Source organism: Ptychodera flava, chromosome 5 (genome assembly GCF_041260155.1).
Source record: "Ptychodera flava strain L36383 chromosome 5, AS_Pfla_20210202, whole genome shotgun sequence".
NCBI classification, from domain to species: domain Eukaryota; kingdom Metazoa; phylum Hemichordata; class Enteropneusta; family Ptychoderidae; genus Ptychodera; species Ptychodera flava.
Genome location: NC_091932.1, coordinates 31,751,404 through 31,774,610, shown reverse-complemented (window position 1 = coordinate 31,774,610; position 23,207 = coordinate 31,751,404). Strand labels below are relative to the sequence as shown.

The 23,207-nt window shown below is 38.0% G+C and overlaps 1 protein-coding gene across 1 annotated transcript in view; it reads left to right on the top strand.

The window, feature by feature from the left end:
• The first annotated feature begins 1,089 nt into the window (after nucleotides 1-1,089).
• Nucleotides 1,090-23,207, top strand: part of LOC139133515 (orexin receptor type 2-like) — a 127,595-nt gene continuing 105,477 nt past the window's right edge. The window contains exon 1 of the mRNA XM_070700158.1: nucleotides 1,090-1,330. The gene's annotated coding sequence lies outside the window, so the exon portion shown is untranslated. The remainder of the gene's footprint in view (nucleotides 1,331-23,207) is intronic.

Genomic DNA, 23,207 nt, shown 5'->3' with positions numbered 1-23,207 from the left:
GATAGATAGATAGATAGATAGACAGATAGATAGATAGATGGATGGATGGATACATAGATACATAGATACACAGATACAAGACACATTCATACATACATACATACATACATACATACATACATACATACATACATACATACATACATACATACATACATACATACATACATACATACAGTGTACATACAGACGCACTGACGGAACGACTGAGACAGACAGAAAGACCGGCAGACAGACTGATTACAAAGCTCTAATTACTATGGTGTGTTTAAAAGTTGAAAATGACAAAAACTGTACATCATCTCTAAAGTTGAGAAAGTCTCAGAATTAAAGGGTGAATGACTTGATAGTCTAGAATGTTGTGTCCATCATTGAACGTTCAAATAGCAATAAAACACAGTTCGATTAGACCAAAGCTAATTTCGTCCAACTGGAGACACTTTTGACAAAAATTCTAAGGTAAGAAATAGCATCATAAAACCAATCACTCGGAGATCACAGGTCACATGTCACGTGATAATTTCAAATGCGACGGATCGAATAAACGAACGGACGCATCTTTGGATTTGCCAGCAGCCGCGCTTGTATGGTTTTCATGGAAAGAATGCAAGTCGTTAGGGTAATCTTCCCTTCGTTTTATTTTTCTCCAATAAATACCGCATTAGTAGGAAGGGTTCTCCTGGCCATGGTTACAAACGGGGTGACTTTCCATAGAATGGTTAATCTTCCAGTTACGCACGGTAAATACACCGCACCTCTGAAAATCGACGCTTCATTCATGGATTCTTCGGCTCAGTTTGGCTTGACGTCAAGACCTACTATTGCACGCCTACGGTTTTTCTCGTTCGTTTTTGAAAGCGAACTGTAACAAATATTTCCGCTCGAGTTGCCCGCGGACTTCACTTTTGTCTCGTCAATGCTGAATGCATAGGTTGGGGATCTTCATATAGCCTATCTGCCTTGGAGACTTCAGCAGTATACCTGACAGACCCCCAACTGACCCAGAGGTCAAACTGATGACGTCGTAAGAATGTCGACCTTTCGGCATAGCGACAGGAGCTGACGCAAAACTACGCAGAAATTCAAACCAGATACACGCGGTACTGTTCTGCTGCAGAGGCACGTCCTGCCGCGCGGGGCAGTTTCCAGTTTTCATAAACCCGCGCAAAATAAATCATACGACTGGACAGAATGATATAAATTCTATTTGCGCAAGGAACGCCGGAACTGATCACAACCGATGACGTATCGGAATAACTTTCAAAGAAGCGGATTAACACGTTCCACATCGGCCAGTATCCTCGTTCTGTCCGGACCGGTATACTTAAAGGTAGGACCTCGCAGTGTCAGATGTACACTTATTTATACATTTTATGACAAGTATGTTGTACGTTGATAGTCAGATGACACATGCAACTTATTGGTGGATAAAGCTCTCACATTATTCGGCAACTCGCTCAAGCTCCACCCATTTGACACTCAGTGAAATTCAAGTTAAAGAACCTCTCTAAAGGAAGAGGAATCCATTCAGTATTTTTGTTATGTTTCTCATCTACACGGTGAAATACCTTGTATTTCGCTCCTCGAAAGAATCCTATTGCGGATGAAGCTCATTGTTTTTTGACGACAACTGATTAATTAATGTAGTTAATTTACCCTCAACTGTCAACAATAACAATGCTACGCATATCGACAAGCCGAATACTCTGTATTCTACCATCCTTTAGAAAGTAGATCAAAATGAACGGCATTCGAAATACAAGACGTAGAATACTGAAAAAACAAACAATAAAAGATTACCGGCCGAAGGCTTTACAATGTTTAAAACGCTTTTTTAAAGCGCCACGATTTTTCGACTGAATTTTCGGTATTCAACTACGTTTTACATTATTGAAAAGTGCTCATATTAATAGCACTGGCATCGTGCAGAGATGTTTTTGAATTTATCACGGAAAGTGCCTCGGACGATATCAGCGATCAAACACGAAACGCTTAGAGTGACGCAGATGTCTCTTCAAAGACCGAAACGATTTGTTCAGAAGTGACGGCAATTCACCGTGACAACATGTATAATGCTGCAAATAGTTCAAGGAGTCGTCCCCGTCCCTCCCTGAAATGCCCAAAACAGTCATGTAGGGTGACTACCTCCGAATAGTTAACCACTGACATTAAACTTATCCAAAAGATGAGTATTTCCCCGACATATAAAGTCACGGTGAAATAAACTTCATCGATAGTTCAATTAGTTTTTGATGTATTGCCACTATTTCTCTTCCGTTTATAAATACACAGTCTCGTTCTTCTTCAAAACAAAGACCAAATTCCCTGTGTGTCGACAATCTGTCGACATGGCCTGTATGTATGCTGTATCCGACGTCATTGTAGTAACGAGTGATACTTCGAACTGGGAAATTATTTTTCAACAAAAAACATTGCCTATATTTTAAACATTGCAATGTGCCTGCGAGGCCAATACTTTGGATATCAACAGGGTTTGGAAAGAAGAGACCGTAATTTTCTAGATAAAACAAAAAGCCCAAATTAAATCAAAAGTTACAATCGAATCTTATAAACGGGTAGGCAAATTCTTTAAACTCCATGTTTTCACGATTTCGTTTCAGAGTTAATTATATACTTTTCAACATCTAAAACCACGGTCACCCCCCCCCCTCCATCCCTAAATACGACTCAGTAACAAAAGAAAATGCCCCACACTTCAGGAGAACCCTCACATGCTGTAGAATAACGATAAAAAATCCCCCCCCCCCATTTTTTTTCAAGAAAATCCCTAACAGTGGGTCACATTTTTGGGAATATTCACGGGGAGATATTTACACATTCAGCGGTACCACCCAATACGAAAATTTTGACAGCATACCCCGGAGAAACACATTCAATGAAGGAATGAGAAGCAAAATCGTATATCAGCCGGCCACACCAAGATACAGAAGAGATGGACAAATTATGACGTAATTTCCGGTATCTATTCACAATATATTCTTGTGAGCTTAAAATGCTCTCAAGAACCATATAAACCTTTTAATAGTATACAGTGAGATTAATTTTGACACAAATCATGCGTACCGAGTATCGACACTATTTTGAAGAAATTTTCCCACTGTTTCGTTGCATAAGGCATCGACTTGGGCTTTCAAATATTTCTGAAGGGACTTTTTGTACACCTCATTGGCGATGTAGCTTAATAATAAAAGTAGTCTAAAAGTAGACACTCTTTAACATAATGTCAAAGAATAAACTACAGTGTGACATTTTGTAAGCATGCAGGCATTTTTGGTACATTTCACAACATTTCTAAACAAAGTTAAATTCATATACACTATTTTTTTCATGAAGACCTGCAAGATCCTACGCGCGAAGGGACGCAAAACAAATAATTTATTACTTCGACCTCATTATGAATTACATTGTAACCCGAATTTAAGTTGAAAATGATGCTTGTATGCCAATTTATCCTTTTCAATATTTGTATCATGTCGCGAAAGTTCGCCATCCAGTTTCATTACTCATCAAATTCTTTACATCTACTCTTGCTTATCGTAAAATTTTGAAGTTGGCCCTTGCAATTCTCGTACTGAGTATAACCATGCACATCTGTAGACGCCAAGGTTCGACGCTGTCTGTACATATTTAAAGACTAAAGGGATGTTCAATGTCAAAGTTCGTTATCACCTTCTGAGTGCAAGGGATGAACCATCAAATCTTGCATGGGGAGGGTTTAACTGAGATAATGAAATGAAAGTGACTATTTGTGCTTTCCCAAAATTTGAAATATTTCTTGTAGGTTGTCAGGTCGTTCGAATCTTTATCCCAGAGTTTCCTACTCTATTCTGTGTCAAGCCAACTTTCAATTTCGCAGCCATGTTTATATTTTGTCTTTGCAAAAGCGGCATGGATGCTCTTGAATTCTTATTTCCCCTTTTCCAGCCTCCTTGCATCTATCGGTGCCAACTGGAGATATTTTGGTGGTACTTGTATTCCAAAGATGTAACGGGATTTGTTCGCTAACTAAAATTCAATATTATTACATCTAGGAACAGATGATTAACGATTTCTTCTTACCATGAAAGCTGTCCTTAATACGTTGAAATACAATCGCGATGAACACTGTCTACGTGTAAAATTAAAATTGCTGAAATATTCAATCAAATAATACAAGATACATATATTACCAGAAAGACATTTATCTCGAAAGATCATTACTTTCAGACAAAAAATGATCAGACATAATCATTTTATCGAGACAAAAAAACCATCTAATTGCGCGAATGATTAGTCTATTGAACAATGTACCTTTTTGTTGTGAATGGTACGCTGTTGACAACAGGCGGCAGCGAGCCGTAGTAAATAAATGGGGCTGTGGGCAGATGAATTCAATGCCCCTGTCATTTTTTTAAACGTTTCAGAAGATGAACGACCAAAAATATTACAATTGGGCTTAAATTTTCAAGAAAGAGATGAATGCTTCTTCAAAAAATGAAATTGTATACATTTGAGAGTCTGCTATCATTGTCCCCGTAGGAATACTAGTTCCTGAAGGATTACATTTTAGCGTGGAATTCATCCACAGAGCTCATTTGTCTTACCTTACATTTTAGTGACACGCCACGGAGCGGAATTGTACTTTGGCGACATTTGATGGCACTGCATGGACACAAATTACAAGGTGGGGGGACCAATTACAGGTGGGGAGGACGGATATGTTTCAGGGTTGGGTCGCAAACAATGTTGAAAGGTCATGAAATTTTGCGTATGCATTTTGAGCAGGGTCACCATTTTTTGCGCAACTATAAAGAGGCAAGATTGCCGTACCGCCCAGTCATATCGGATCCATCTGGAAGTTCGAACACAATAGAGACACTCAGAAAGTCAGTTGAATCAGGTCATTTGAAGATTGGTGAAATCAGTGAAACTCAGAGATAAAACTGACTTTCGATCTGTACTCATGCATGTGCGATTGCTGTGCTAACTGTGAATTAGACCACTGTTTTCTTCCCTGAGAAGATATTTCTCAGGCCGAATTTATGTTTCTTTGACAGCGACAGGGTCCGCAAACAACACCCGATTTACAAACGAGGCTTGTAGAAACTGCCCACCGATACTCACTGTCTTCGTAGTGCAAAAACCAATCGGAAAATCTAACCCTACCTCAGCGCAATGGACTCCCTAAAAACAACGATAAATATGAACTAATAAAACACAGGACACAAGTAATGTCATGTTAAAAAGTCGTTATATTGCTAAACAGAGGTGTCGACAGACGAGTACAGCACATAACTCCCACTCTTTTCCCGGGCACATGCGAAAACAAGGCATCGCCTGATGTCACATGACACTTAATCCCAACGCCTATTGGTTACAAAGCGACAGGAAGAATGACCCAAGGATTAAACTGCCTACACAAACCTTAGGTAAATAAAAAGCAATACTCTATTCTGCGCACAGCCGATTATTAAGAAGCAGATCCCAGAAACAAGTATGTCGAAAGTACTATCACACTGAACAGAAAAAAAAGCTGTACAGTCATGAAGATGATAAACATATACATATATATATAATATATATATATATATATATATATATATATATATATATATATATATATATATATATATATATTATATATATATATATATATATATATATATATATATATATATATATTATATATATATATAATATATATATATATATATATATATATATATATATATATATATATACACACAAGTCTAAAGATTGGTTGATGCATTAGACTTTGGTAGGTGCATGAACTAAATAGATATAATTACTTTGTACTTGTGTACTCATTGTGGAATTTCACCTAAAAATATCAAACCATAATACATTGAAGACTATGGGGTAAATTTATAATAATTCCCCACACAAAACTAGCTATCTATTTGTACATTTGAATACGTTTGATGATTGATATAAATGTACTTTACCAGAAGTTTGAGATAAAGAATACAAGAAATTTGATTTTGGAATTTCACTGCAACTATTGATTCAACATATATGGCAGTCAATAAAAAAACTAAGAACAGTTCTGTGCATTTATAAATGTTTGGCAATTTACATAAATGTTACTGAGTAGAATAGGTGTTTAGAAGTGTATATATGCACAAGAAATTTAATTTTGGAATTTCACTACAAATCTTGATTCAACATACATGACAGTCAATGAAAAAAAATATGAACAATTATTTTACAATACAGAACCAGCAATATCTGTGAATTAAATAGATGTCTTCAATAGACTGATTGATTCATGTGGTAAATATTGACCTTATATAAGGCTGTAATAAATTTCTTGAAAAACAATAATCGTGCTTTATCTAAAATTAAAAACCATCTACTGTTGATTGACCAATCAGAGTGCTCAATTCAGGGTGTTTTATCTACTCATAAAGCCTTGGTCACCAAATTCCAGAAACGAATGCCAGCGTCGTAGTAAAGAACTGTCCAATCAAAAGTGAAATGTCATATTCTGTAGACATCTGGTACGTTTTAATATTCAAATTTGGTAACACAGCAGAAACCAGCTGCAACACAAAATCTGCTGTGCCCTAGGGCATTTATATAATGTGCCCTAGGGCATTTATAGGATGTTCCATTACATTGGAAGGCTATTTCACAAATAAAAGTTTTAATTCATATCCTAAACATGTTACATTGACAAAGGGGACGGTTGACGTAGACAACATTGAAAACGAAAATATATCAGTTAGGGGCGATAGTTTTTAAGTCGGATAAAACCCTCATACTCGGGCTCTTCTGGTTTATAAAGTCCAACCCTACGATAAAATGTCTCGGCCTGCGCCTCGACATTTTATCATTGGGTTCGACTTTATATACCAGAAGAGCCCTCGTACTCGGGCCTTATCCTATACTTCGAAGCCCGACTATAAATAAAGGTAAACATTACAGCTACTAAAATTTACTAAAATTTTACTTAAGGTAGTTGATAGAATATTTATTGTGAAATGCGACCTCTCTTTGATCGATTATTTTAATCGTCGCACAAAAGTGATCATTAATTTGCAGATGTTAATCTCTTTAGAAGGTCAAAGGTCACGTGAGAAATATGTCAATTGAGGTATTATTTTGATATGGATTGTGACACGTGGGGGAGGGGAGTCACTGTTTTTCTTTGTGCTCATGAAAATTAGAGGGTCGCTATTTTTCGTGTAAACAGTATTGAAGGGTTGCAATTTTCGTGCAGCATAATTTAAAAAACATCGCCCTTCCTATAATTTCTGTTCAGTCCCTAGTGGAATTAATTTGTGCGAAATATTTTACTGAGTATGACGTATGCATATACATCCATCCAATGATAATAAGTCAACATGCAGTGTCGGATATTTATAATTGTGTTTCATATTCAGTGTTATCATTTTGCAATATTCCGCGAATGATTTTTTTCAACTTTTTAAATTTCACCGAATATTTTCACTAGCACATCACAGTTAGATGGCAATATTCAAACCGAAGAGACAGATACGGTCTCTCAGGATTTTAGTTTTTTTCCTTCGAAAATGTATGTCGTTTATCTGTGAATCTCAGAACTATTTGCCGGTTTGGACTTTGAATGCCAATCACAGTACGACTTGATCTGCTCTTTAGGCATAGATGTGGCGCTCAACCGCAGGGAAAGTTTGTCTGTGCCTCAGGATGTGAATTTTTTGTTTATTCAACGTCCTAATAGTGATAATTAATTGAATAGCCGTTCAAAGGTGGACGTATTTTGCCGGTTATTAACCGACAGTCTGAGTGTCAGAGTCAGGATGTATGTCAGGCGAAAAGGCGTTCGCGACGCCAAGATTTGAGCATTTCAAAAGGCGATCTTTGTCACTGTTGCCCAGAAACGTGAAGTTTTGTTAAATGGCATAAATGATTGCCAAGTCTGGTCGCCAAAATTGAAACTTTAGATTCATTAGCCAAGGGCGAAAACACATCCGAGATGACGCAGTTAGTTTTCTGTCCACCACTCCCTGGTAACAACGATAAAGTCAGGATACAAGCCGCAATTTAAATATCAGCTATAACTGTCTATCGAATTTTAAAAAATCGGCTTTCCTATTTCACACTGACTTTGGTTTGTACGGGTATTGCGCATAACTTAATCCGCATTCATATTTATTTTCCCCGTGAAAAGAAATATTTTATTCTATATATTATATAATTTATTTTATAAATTAACACAATCAAGTGATATAAGAGTACGTTATCTCACATATGCACATCATAAGATCACGATGGTGCGTGACACGCAGTACACAGCTGTCAGCAAATTTATAGAAACAGCGCCGAGACCGGAGACATTTCTACTCCAAAGTACACTTCAGTTGATAATTTATGATCGGAAACTGTTGAATATGTTTTGTTGTATGAGTGGGAAGCGCATTCGCGCTTTTAGGGCATCGTCAAATTCCCTGTAAACGTCGAAAGCACCATGCAAACCATCCTACCATCAATCCCTGATGGTGCATTCCAGGGTGGCGATTTGGACGTTGAGTGTGTGGCTTCTGTCGGAATGTGTTTGGCCGGTTTGAGAATCTCGACATCGCAGCGGCGTAGATCAGCATATAATTTCAGTGCCATGTCGTATTAGTTTTTATAACCACAGCCACAAATGACGTCATCCCTGCATGTTTATTACATTTCTCAAGCGTTGGAACATTTCTGCGGCTGAAAATACCGATGTCCACCGGTTTAGAGCTTGGCGAACGACAAACGCCGACAATTGTGTGACAACGACAAAACAAAAACAACAGTAAGGACGACGACATCAACATTGACAACAGGATCGACAAAAGCTTCACAGATGATAATAATGATGGTAATGCTGATGATGATGATGATGACGACGACAACGAAGATGATGATGAAGATAAAGATGAGGATGATGATGATGATGATGATGGTGATAATGATGATGATGATGATAAGGACGACAATGGTGATGATGATGGTAGTGATGATGATGATGATGGCGATGGTAGAGGAGCAGGGTTAGACTCAGAAAGTATCGTGCATCCGTGCATGCATCACACTCCAACCATCGCTCATCCGTGAAAATTTTCAAAGCGCATGCGTCAAAACAAGAAAGTAGATTTTGCATTCTCTCGTCGCTTACACAGTAAAGATCTGTATCACGTGGTACTCCCTATGTGAATGTGGAGAAGGTACAAAAATTCTGACAAGTGACGCTTTGGCAACGACACCACTAATGTCACGGAAAATGAATTTCCCATAGTCGTTAAGGGAAATGTTCTGACGTGCTTCGATTGCTTAAAATCGACATTGCCGTGTCTCTCGACGGTAAGGCAAAAACCTTATCACGGACTGCACTCAACGAAAGCTTAAACATTTTACATCCATCGCCCTTAATTACCGCCCTGACTCGAAAGAAAAATAACTTCAGTCAGGCTAGGAATCAGGTCACTAAAGTTAGTCCTGTCGAGGCGTTTGTTTTGTCAAGAGGCCAATATGTCATTCGGTAGCAATCATAAGATGCGGTTCGAAGTTTACCAGAACGAAAAGCATAAATCTTTCCTTTCACACACCTCGTCTTTGAAGAGACAGTGTGTCTACCATGTAAGCTGTTTTGTGTTGATACACCGCTTTTGTACGGGTAACAGGACAGAATGCAGTTCAATTATGGAGATTCACTTTTGTTGGCATCACGCTAAATAAGTGCCCGCCTCTGTCTGTCTCTCTGCCTGTGTCTCTCTGTCTCTGTCTGCCTCTGTCTCTCTGTCTCTGTCTGCCTCTGTCTTTCTCTCTGTCTCTCTGTCTCTCACTTACTTGGTCACCCAACGAAAGCTATGATACGGAATTAAGATTTCTGACAAATCGCTTCATGTCATACCGTAGCAAACATTCGTAGTAAACAATTATTAATACGATAGCGCCCCTTCGCCTCTTCTAGACTGTCTCAATGTCCATATCAGATCGTCAGTCCGTTGGTGTTGAGATATTGCTACTGAACAGATGGACTAATTATAAGGCTGTTGACAGGTTTTGTCTTTGCCACATGATTTCGATAAAGTACTCACGTCGTACAAAACACTGTTGATTGCTCGACCCATTCATTTCAGGCGCAGTCGAACAGCGCGAATAGTCCACCGCCTATTTAAACCACAGTTCGACAGATACATAGTATTATGTTCAATTAGATGCCATATATCTGGTGATAGGTTTTCAGAAACTTCTAACAACAGAAACAAATCCGTCCCATTTTCCTTTAACCCTTTCACCACCATGGTTTGTCCCAAATCCATTGTTTTCTATGGTAAAGTTGGACCTGTATACAGGGAACTGGGGGTGAAAGGGTTAAGGTAGAAAGCGCCTCGAACGGAGGACAGTATTAAGACTCTCAGATTTACACAATACTTGCCTGTTTTGCCGCTTGTGGCTCTAAGGTTCATTTTAAAGCTCTATGTGTAAAAATTTCCACTTTTTAGTTTTTCAAAAATGTAAAATTTTATTTTGCCCAATTTAATTAAGACAAGGATTGACGGCCATTTTAATTTCGAATATCGGTGACGGGTTAAGTAATTTGTTACTTTAGTATCTGACTTTGCATGATGACCCCTTATTTTTATTCTTATTTTGTAAGAGCCTGGAATGGTTAGAAGTTTAATTGAGGAAAGTTTTAGCAGTAATTTGTCTTCCAATATTGAAACGCATACCACCTTAAGGGCGTGAGTCGTCCCTTGCGCATGTCCTACAACTTTCTGTTCAAATTCGCTTTACCCACAGGCACTGCAGGGGTTATGCTTCGAGTAGAAGTTAATTCTCCCTTTACTTTTATACTTTTTTGGTGAAAATGTCGGACAAACCAGCAGTCCTTGCAACTGTTAGGAAGTTTGTCTCTGAAACAAGAGCCAAGATGTTTGTCTGTGAGTATGCTTTTTCTCTCTCACCCTGACTCCCCCCGAGTCGGTTTGTTATTTGCACCTAAAGTGTATCAATCTCCTTGCAGTAGTTGGCCTGAACAGAAGAGTGTCCATTGGAAAGCAACTCACTTGCATTGCAAAACCACAATGTGGAATACCTTTTTTCTACATTTTACCTGATAAACACCTTTTGAAAAATGAAACTTTGCCATCAGGCGACAGTATTCTAATGGCTGCCAGTGGGAGATACTCGCATCCCACAAACGCTAGGATGACGACCTTAGGCGTTTTTTATATCCATCCCCAACGAGTCTGAACGTTTATAGCATGTACATCATGATAAACAATTTAACACTACTTGTGAAGGAAGGATTAATACTACTTTACTTTTACCAATAAAACATCTTCAAATACAAAGGGACAATGTGACGCTGTCACTAAAGTTTACGATTTCATCGACAGTTCCTTTGTCGAATATCGAATCGTTCAGAATACAGTTTAATTGACTATTTTACGCTACATTGCACATTCACACACGGGGAAACTCTCGTTGTAGAGCGCTCAAAACTCTCATAAATATTGTTGATGACAGACCAACACTTCATTGAGTTCGTTTACCTATACTTCTTGTCGAATGCGCGATTTAAACAGACACGATTGCCTCGAATAAAGCGACCAGTGCGAAGGCAGAAATGAACTCTTGAAAGGGTGTTTCTATGCGCTCGGGGTTCATATGTTGGAGTGATCGGCCGTTTACACTCAGGACGAAACCTGTGAAATTCCGTGAGAGTGAAACTCGTGCTGCCATGACAACGAGCGCATATTAGTTGGACTGCTCGCTTCACTGCGACTGTTTTGTCTTGCCCTCTCCATTTCATTAAACTGCAGTGTACACAGCCAATAAATTACGCACCCGTACTCGGCCAATTTTCGGGTTGACCCCTGCAGGTATCCAGGCTAACTTCGCTCATCGGAGCGAGCCTACATAATGTTTTCACCCTTGTGAGACGACGATAATGGATTAGAAAAGCGAGAAGCACTTCTGTAAAGTGAACCGGGCATAACGTCGGATAAATGATTCAGTTTCATCGGGTAACTGTACACCAATTTTGCTGTGTTTGTAGATTTAGATCGCCCTAAGGGTTATATTATTTGAGATTTACAGTAATAAACAGGATAATTATTTTATAGTTATAGTTGATGTTGAGCAGATACTCATTCACTTCAGAAATAGAGAAAATACGAGAGTGGAAACATGAGTCTGGCACTGGGGGCGCTGTTAAAGATCTGCAATGTACTACGGACAAATTAATGCATGTAAATACGTGACAACCAAGAATTAGCAGACTTTGTCGGTTTGATGAACTTGTACATAGGAATATTCGCCACCTATGATAATATTGTTGTAATATATATATATATATATATATATATATATATATATATATATATATATATATATATATATATATAAACCCAGTAAAAAGTCAAGATGGAGATTTTTTCTCAGCTGTTACTTGATGATTGAGATTTGAGATTTGATATATATATATATATATATATATATATATATATATATATATAATACATATATATATATATATATATATATATATATATATATATATATATATATATATATATATATATATATATATATATATATATATATATACATACACACACATACATTGCTAAAGTAACAGCTGAGAAAGACATCTCCATCTTGACTTTTACTGGGTTTATATTCTAGTAACTTTAACTTTTCCAGACAACATTCGAAAAGTTGCAAACTATCCACGCAAGACTGAAACCTATGCTAATTGCTTTTTGATCACATACAGAAGATTTCTAAGATAACTCGGAATTGTCTCAGTATATGAACTGAACCTATCTGCCCTATTACCATCAAGCCATGCACCCTTAAGCTTATCGTGTCGTTTTATATCTATATGGACCAATCTCAAATAGTTTACAAGTCTCGCTTTACCAGTTGACCAGCTGACCTCGCATCATTTCTTCTGATGGCGCGATTCCAGAAACGCAACGATGCGAATCTTTTAAATCCCCCAGCTTTGTTTCACTGCATGGAAACCATCCATTCTGCAATTGAATTATGTGGCAACTCTGACATTGGGTAATATTTTTTGGCGGTAATTGTGAGACGCTTTTACGTATCTCTCATTTGAAACTCAGTCGAGACAAAAATAAAGACAGTATGATTTACAGTGGGTTTAAATTGGGTGCCACAACTCTGTGTGTAGACAGTTTTAGCTTCAGCAAACACCTCCACACTTTCAGCTGTAATTATTACTTAAAAAAGCCACATTGTAGATCAAGTGCAATCAACTGTTCTGCTATCGGTCAAGACAAAATTGCCCCGTGCTGGTTTACTGCACTTAATTAATGAGTCGGTGACTTTGAAATGAATGGTGATAGACAAGGTAATCGTTTATATTGTACATACAAGGTGTCTGTCTCACTTACAGGGTTGCCGTACCCAACTGTACGTTTGTGCACAGTCCCTCCACCCACGGGGACTGTGGTTAGTAGCAATAGAAGGGACCTCTTGATTGTGACAATCTTGTCGGTTTGCTTAGTTTCAAATGTATCATGCTCGGATCCTTCTTTTCAAACTGGAACAGGTTTACTGGGCGTGAATAGCTTGAGAAATTGACATTAATACCATTAATACCATAAATACGAATGAAGAATATAGTCAATAAAATCGTCTTGGTATTTCATATGGGTCGAACTTCAGGCTTTCTGCTCTACAACGCTTCAAAAATCACTGAAAATGTATTAATTAAATTTGACACAGTAGCCGCCCATCTAATATAATACTAGTGTAAGAGCAATTCATACATTGAAGTACAGAAAAGTTCTCTTCTTCCACTGTGTTATCAAAACAGAAATGTTTCGAACAAATCTCTTGTCGTTCATCAGTGTCCACACTTGATCTGACAGAAAGATCCAAATGCAGGCATTTAAACAGCTGGAGGTGTGAACAAACTTGAGGTGTGAAAACGTTCATTGTCACAGAAAATGTGTTAAGTGTGGACATTGAACTGTCCACTGACTCTCAGAATGTCACCATAGATGGGTGGGATCTCATATTTTCCAACATTGGCGTTGAGTGGTGGATTGTTTACATTAATGTACATGGCCTCTAATAATCTTCTTTTGTCCACGTGTTGTTCTTTATCAATGACTTTGACTGACAAAGAAGACAATTCTGGAGGTTTGTGTTTACTTTCTGAAATATGCTGTCGGATAGCTGATTGATCTTTTTTCTTGTGTTCTTCAAAGCGTTCCCTAAGAGGTCTGCTGGTCTCCCCTATGCGTAATAGGTATTGCACCCCGGGTGTTGCACAATCTATTTGGTTGATGATGTCCTTCATGTTCTCTTTCTTATTCTTATCTTTGGGTTTGACCAGGATATCTCGAAGTGTGTTGCTGCTTTTGAAGTGTGTCTGTATTCCTCTCTTTTGTAGTGTATTCCTGATTCGTTCACTGGTGCCTTCGATGTGTGGTATTACGATGAAACCTTTGCTGTTACTGTGTTCCTGGTCTTTGATCGATTTGATGGTACTTGACCTTGATCTGGCCCATGTCACTGATGAAGGACAAGCGATTTGTTCGAAACATGTCTGTTTTGCTAATTCACGGTGGAAGAAGAGAACTTTTCTGTCTTCAATGTTAATGCTTCCATGATGAACATACACAGTATCATAATTCATACATGTTCAATCATTTCATCATGTATAGCAGAGCAGACTCGGTAAGGAAACTAAACCCTGCTGAAATACCAAAACAATATTATTAATAATATTCATAATTAATAATTATGGTATCTATGTAATATTTATTAGATAATTCACGCCAAGTGGACCCGTGAAACTGGGAAACGACTTGAAAACCTCTCAGTTGTAACTTTTTCTCGTTTCGTCCGAATATTTTGTAGTTCTTTTTGTAAAATACGGCTTTTGATTTACCTCCATGTTGAAATCATTGTAAAGGCCTAGCGTTCAACTTTTCAACACGCTTTGTATGTTTGTCTGTAGCGCCCAATGGCTACCGTTGATGACGGAATTTTAGTGGAAATGCATGTTTCGCACAAGAGTTGTGTCCGCAAGACTATGGCTTAGTATTTCGACATACTAGTCAAGGCAGAAGAAATAGGACGTGTCAAGCTTTCCAGAACAACAGAAACTGGAAAAAAATACAAACCGTTACAGCTATTGTCCTGTTAAGATATATCAACACCCGTTGCACACATTCAAATGCATGCACACATCATATTCATGTACGGCTTACACGGCCCACTCCCTGATGACCCCATATAAATTGCCACTAACAGTAGCCGAGGTCATAGTAAAGAGAACGATAGGGTCAGCCACAACTCGTAAACGTAAAAACCCGCAGCTGTTTGCTTTTGTGCAAAACCCCGTAGGGACTCGGCATTTGCGTGCACCGTTATTCAGGGTCGTAAACTGCCTCAGGCTAAATGGACTGGCTCTATCCTTAATACCCACAACATGATGACAGGACGTATCCGACGCTGCTCGAGATGAAAAGAGCCGACTGAAATATGACCCGTTGGTTACCTTGTACTATAAATCCGACTATTACTGAAATACGCGGGCTGATTTTATTCTCATTTCACTGAGTGTGTTTGACGAGAGATTGTTTTCATCGGGAATATCAAATACAATTAAAGCTGCAAGCAGCTTCACGGGGCCCAAGCACTTGCAAACACTGGCCCAAAGGTACCAGAGTGACAATTCTTATCGCTGTAGTTCCTGAGGTACACTGAAGAAGGATAAAGGTCATCCAAGGTCATAAAAATTGTTTGAAGAAAAATTTGGCATAATGCTGACCATTATCCACCAGAAACGAAACCTGTATTTGCTTAACCCTCTGAGATGCAATGAAGTAGGTCATAGATCATGCAAGGTCATCTAAAATATCTAGCAAAATTTTCATGCTTGATAGTATGCAGCAGAAATAAAACACGTAGTCCCTGTAGTTCCTGGTTTATGTCAAAGTAGGTAAAGTCATTAAGGTATCCTAAAAAATTTGGAAAACTTGATGGTCCATAACTCAACAATATTGAAAATTCATAAAAGTCATTCATAGTCATCCAAAATGTTGAGAAAACTTAATGGTCCAATACATATCAATAATCAAAAGGAACAAAGCCTGAATCCTCTATAGCGGCAGAGATAATGTAAAATAGGTCAAAGGTCATTAAAGGTCACCAAAAAAGTTTGGAAAAGTTAATAGTCCAAAACTTACCAATATGAAAATCTGTAGCCCCTATGTTTTTTGAGATACATTGAAGTAGGTCAAGCGACAACCATGATGGTCATCCGAAATGTTTGGAAAAATTAATGGTTCCACACTTACCGATGTTCAAAATGAACAAAACCTGTAGACCTTCTAGTTGCTGACATACATTAAAATTGTCAAAGGTCATCCAAAAAGTTTGGAAAAGTTAAGCCTCAAACTTACTAATGTTCAGAAGGAACGAAACCTGTAGTCCCTGTTGTAGAATACATAAAAGTAGTTCAAAGGTCATCTGAGGTCATTTAAAAGTTTTGAAAAGGTGATGATCGCACACATAACAATATTAAAAGGGAATGAAATCTGTAGACCCTCTAGTTGCTGAGATAAATAAAAAAGTAAGCAAAGGTCATCCATGGTCCGCCAACAAGTTTAAAAAAATCAATAGTCCCAAACTTGCCAACATTAAAGCAGGTCAAAGATTATCCAAGGTCATCAAGAAATTTTGGAAACCTAATTGTCAAATACCTACCAATATTCGAAGACAACTGCACGTGTTGCTCCATCATAGTTGCTGAAATACATTGAAGTAGATAAAAGGTCATTCAAGGTCATTCAAACATTTGTAAAAAACATTCGTCCCATACTGACTCTTAAGTATTCGGAACGAAACCCTAAGTCCGTGTAGTTCCTGAGATACATAAAAATTTTGCATGATTAAGTTAGAGACATGGAAAACTATAAATTAAATCACCATAAATCTTTTTCTCAAAAATGATAAGCTCGATGATCTTGAAATTTTTTATTAAGTATTTGGGTGATGGCTCCAAAAATTGTCAAGTTTTTTTTTTATTGTCTTTTTATGCGAATTCGGGAGAATACAATATTTAATCAAATATGGCAGCTAGGTCACATGACCCAAGGAAACTTTAAGGGTCACGTGCTCTAGTACTGGTAAGACCCAGTAAGCCCTATACTTTTTGAAACGTGTACATCGAGTAGTTTTTATGTTCTAGCAGAAGGAGAAGTAGAAGATTTTGATTTTGACTTTTCAAATGGACGTTTAATACTAAATTCAAATTCCTGTACAAAACGTACATACCAAATCATTTCAATTTTTAAAGACAAAAAAGCAAGACCTGATGATCAAACACTGAAAAACTTGGACAAAACTGGACACTGTAGCAAACGATCAGCAATTACTGAAAAGCTGCAATTTTTGCTAATGACACTAAGGCAGTGACGAGACGGGGGCGATAACTGATAAATGAAGCAAACAGCAATATACTACAGCGACATGAGGATAAATGCAAAGGATATCTGAGAAAAGCACAATGTTTGTCAATAAAACAGGCAAGATGCAATTCAAGGTGCATGAATATTGTCCAATGAATAGGAGAAATGAGATAAAAATTCCGAAACGGGAAATGGATGAAAGTGACTTGAAAAACTTTAGGACTAGAAAAACAAAAACACGTTGCATCTACAGAAAATGCTGCTCAACCGTCTATGAGAAGAGAAATGCCAACTAGTTTCTGAAGTACTGACTACCCCCTCTCATTCCGAGGAGTACGGTGCCCATGACGAGTTAGGTGTCGACAAAAAGGAGAGTGTGCTCAAAAGTGAAAGCAATCAAAAGACAGGCGTGTTCACAACAATGTTTAATCAACAGTAATAATCCCATGAATATCTACAGAAGCAATGATGTCATTAACATGTTTTTGAAAGCACTTATGTTTGAATAGAGTGTAAAGTCAGTGTATTCATCTAAAATGTTAGAACGAGCTCGCCTTTTAAAAACAGAAACAAGGCTTACCATGTTACTTATTGAGGGATCGTGATCAATAATCGCATTTCGTCTCGTCACATGAATTGCAATTTTACCTGTGATAAAAAAAAGATTTAAAAGCGCAAAAATATTCTTGTCCATGTACGATTTATCGAAAGGGTAGGCCTAAAACAAACCACCAGTATAAAATCTTACACTCCTGACCAAGAAAACTGTGACAGAGTTTGAGAAGGAGAATGAACAAAGGAGAAAGACGAGGGCATTCTAAAAATATGTGTAAAGGGTAATCTCTGGCACTGCAGAAAACACAATCAGAGGATGAGCTACACCGTTTTAATGAGTCTTGAAGGCCATTCATATTCCAAAATTACTGAAACACTTGCCATCACAAGACAAGCAAAAACAAGAGAAGTTTACTTATTCCCAAGTTTTCACACTGTATAACATATTTTTTCTAATCAGTCACAGGTTTAAGGATACAAACTCACTGTTGACAAGAAACAAAATCTGACTTGCGTAAGTTATTAAACGACTTTATAAGAATTTTGAAATCTGAACAATAATCTTGAATTCATAATTTTGGAACCTTTGATTTCTTCTAAAAATTCAAGTAAATCCGATGGCTTAATTTGCATCTTTTCCCCAAAGTCTGACAATCAGACATTTAACCAGACTCATCATCACGATCAGAAACTTCACTGAGAACATCAAATGAATGTGATGTTTGCATCCAAGACCAAATAGACTAATTTAGAGAAACCTGTCTGAAACACTGAGAATGAGAAGAAATAGGGTATAATATCACTGATTCTGCCTCGTTATGATACCTGAAGTTCGACCTATCGTCTAAGAAGAGCGGCCTCGTCCAGAGTCTTGAAACACATCGGAAGACTGATTCACAAAACATCCATTATCATAGTTCCACTTACAAACAAAGTTGGCAAAAAAACAATGATGGAATGACGAGAGCTGGGCAAAAAAGTGAAGGTTTTCACTCCCTTGCATGCGTGTTCACGCTGGCTTGAAAAGTCTTAAGGGCAGTGCGCCAGCCACCGCTGAATATGTGAATATCAGTGAGGTCACATGTATGAAGGTACTGAACTGTAAACTTACTGCTGGCATCTAGCTGCGTGGAAGAATCTGTAAACATTACTGTTTTGTTGTCGTTATGTCGTTAGTTGGATCGTGTATCAGCTCAAGAGGAAAGCATATAAACAAACAAAAAAACCCAGAAAATAAAATTCTAAAAAGCGTCACAGTATCACCTAAACCTCGGATGAGAAATATTTATTTTTTTATCAGAGCTAAGACGAGAAACCAGAAACCCAGAAAATAAAATTCTAAAAAGCGTCACAGTATCACCTAGACCTCGGATGAGAAATATTTATTTTTTTATCAGAGCTAAGACGAGAAACCAGCCAGTAATATATATTTGTAGCTCTTTCACAAACTACAGACCCCTTCATTTTGTACAGCGTGACGGACCAGAGAGTAGTAGTTAATCATGAGCCCATGTTTGGTTTTACAAAGAAAACCAAAAACGGAAAACACCAAAACATCGATTTAGTCTCCCCAAAGAAAATAAAACCTTTCCTTTGTGACCTCAACATTGACGTCAAACAAGCTGCAGTCGACTATATACGTACCCTTATATTTCTATAAATCTGGGTAGAGTTCAAGGGTATATCAACACTGTCATTATGCCGGAATGACGGATCATAATACGAGGGGGTTAGTCCACACTACTATACTCCTGCTATCCTTGTTACTTATGTCTCGATAATTAAGTGAGCTCAGATAACTGTGGCAATGCCATAACGTGACCAAGTTTTGGCTTGCATAAAGAGACAAAGATATACGTCACTCACATACGCAATAGAATTCCCAATACATCCGTTCAATAATGATACATACATACATACATACATACATACATACATACATACATACATACATACATACATACATACATACATACATACGTACGTACGTACATACATACATACATACATACATACATACATACATACATACATATGTATGCAGATAACTCGATGACTTATAGGGACATTACAGTGCTCTATGCCAAAGAAGAGTGCTATAAAGATGATGTTTTCTAATGCCCTGTAACCCGATGCATATATATATATATATATATATATATATATATAATATATATATATATATATATATATATATATATATATATATATATATTTGAATTGAGGATGATCTTAACAAAATGCAATAAAATTGCTTCAGTGGTGACTACTTTTGACTTTAAAAACGCGAATCATACATCGCACTTTTCGGAAAATAACACTTCAATTTTAAACAATTTGCAACGCATACATTACTACACACATGCACCATATACACATAATCAGCTTTTTACATCGGTCAATGGATGACCTGCGGTACTTTTTATATCGCTTTTTTTAATCCCGAAAGCTGGTAAAACTTCCGAGTGCTTTGAGACTCTATCGAATGAAGGAAAGCAGTGTTGCTGTAAAAACATGTAAGCTGCGTAACAAAACTTTCAAGCTTATTGACATATTGTATTCACACAGAAAAGAAAAATATTAAGCAGCGCGGTACTCGCAACAAACCAATGACGCATTGCCGTGGTGTAACTTCACCATAAAACGCACATATGGTCCGAGCAATCAACACAGACTGTTACACGCACTTTTGCCTCGGTCTATGCGCAACGAAGGCCCTCAGCTAATAAAGTGACCAAGCTCTTGTACGGAATTCCGACGGAATGTTCTGAAGGAGTCGATGAAAGATTGAATCCCCGGCCGAGATATTCCCCTCACACTTACCTATTGCATACTATAACAACCGTTCTCACGTTCATGCCCTATCTCACTCACCGCACTCGGAGAATAATGCCATCATCACACCGCTATTTACTTTGCCGATCATGTGGGGTTTCCACTTCTTGGCGTTTATTTTTCCTACCGGCCTTCATTTATGACTTGTCCCTGAAAGCTGTTTAATCCAAATAATCGACTGAAAATTTGGTGAATCTCATCTTACCAGCGAGTGAGAGTTCGCGCTGTAACTAGCGTTCGGTGTGTTTACCGAAAGAAAAAGCACAGTCTTTCGTAGGCCGTCTGTCTATTTATTCTCAGTCGTTGCGAAACTTCGGGCCAGATAGTATTCTGTGTCTGCTAGTCTTGCTGCTGTTCAAAGAATGAACATGTCACTTGTAGGGACGACCTCTGATATAAAGTTCATGCCTCACTGTTTGGTTACCGAGTGTCTACTATTGGATAACATAGTGAGATAAAATGGTATTGGTTGTGAATATGTAGAACTTCGTAAAATGTGTTGCAGCGCCCTCTTGCGATCTTTTTGTTCAGTGTGTTATCGTGATTATCAAAAGAGGCAGAGGAATAGAAATGATACGCAAAAAGTGAGGTTGAAATCATGCCTTCTTATGAAAGCAACTTTTGCCTTATTTCACGAGGATAGGAGAATAAATAGATATTTATCGTAGCTTATAATAATGTTTAAGTTTAAAAATGCTTGCGCCCTCATTTGACAAGCGAAGAAAATTACGACGGAAAGAAAACCACAATCAATATAGACGTGCGATAATACTAAATACTAGGTTTCCGCAACATATGATTTTCAGTTAAACTCTACTTCGGAGAAGGCAATAGTCCAGGTCAGAGCAGTTGTTGACCTCGCAATGACATATGACGGAAGGTCAAATGCAAATTGATACAGAAGGTCATCCAAAACGACCGGTACCATGGTGACAAACATTTGATGGTACACACTGTCACACTGGTCTTGATTTTTGCATTATTCACACACACTTATATGATTCTGACTCCATGGTCTTTGGTCGAATATTCCCCCTTAAAATTCTTTGCAAATGTTAGCGACGGCAAGGCATACAATACCGTAAATTGATAATTTGCAACTGTCTGCTTTGTGAGAAGTGATCCGCCATTTACAACAACTTTTACACCCGTTTGTAGCGCAAAAGAACGGTCGCGTTCGACGCTTATTATAACGTCAACACATGAATTGGTAAGTCTAATTAAAATTGCATTAGCCAAAGTGTGGCCAGCGGGTTTTTAACCATAGAACAGCTGTGTATGTGTCCCGTGGAAACTCGGGATGAAAAGAAACAAAACGTCGGGCAACGATTGAGTAGGCGTATTGAACATCGGATTCATTATAACCCCTGACCGACATCAATGTCCTCGGTCAACGAACGGTCAAAATCTACCAAATACTGGTAACTCTTGAAAGTTGCCCCAAAACGAGGTGTGGGCTCGCCTCGAGTGTTATGCATGTAACGAGGGTTTCTGACAATATTGAGACCAAGGAACAGAGGGAACATAAATTTTGAAATGCTTAACGCTACGCTCGAGCAGTTTGAATGCAAAAGTATGCCTGTATTCTAACCAATTTAATTCAGTTTGTGCCTAAATAACAAACCAAGGTATATAGCTATTTTCAAAATTACTATTTACCAGTCGATAGTACTTTAGAAGTTAGAATACACGCTACCGTGTAACAAAAACGCGGCATCTTTTACTCGACCCAACATATCTCAATTATTAGGATGCTACTTTGGTGAATTCGAGGTCAAAGCTGGGGAGGCCACGTGGCACTGCCTTTGAATCCGTTGTCAAGGGGGTGGGACATCTTGTATGCACAAGTGTTGAAAACAGAAATAGGGACAAATGCGTCATTTTACCGACCGCAAACTAAAGTAAGCCCGATTATCCCCGATACAGCGGTTATAGCCATCGTTCATTGAGATCTCCTAAATCACTACACGGTATGAATGGGACTATATCTGTTTCGCACGACTTTGATTGTTTAGGGATGGACCATTATTTCATGGGAGGGAAATGGTCAGCATAACGATATGCATGAATTTTACAAGATCATTCAATCTATATTTTTTCCCGAGTTGGCGTAGCATGCTTACCTTTTCCCTCGATTCGACACTTTTTTTCAGTTGCCAATCACGAGATTTCCATGTAGAAATATCAAGGTTGCTTCAACAGTTTTTGCGCTGTAAATTGTTTCCAGTTTTTAACACCCCCCTTCTGAAGGTCTGACGGTCGATCCCTTGTCCATGATATACAAAAATGGGCGCATGTTACGTGTAACGTGAACCTTGAGTTGTTTTTTTAAACATTCAGGTAGTATCCGTCCAGAAACTGAAAGACAGATTT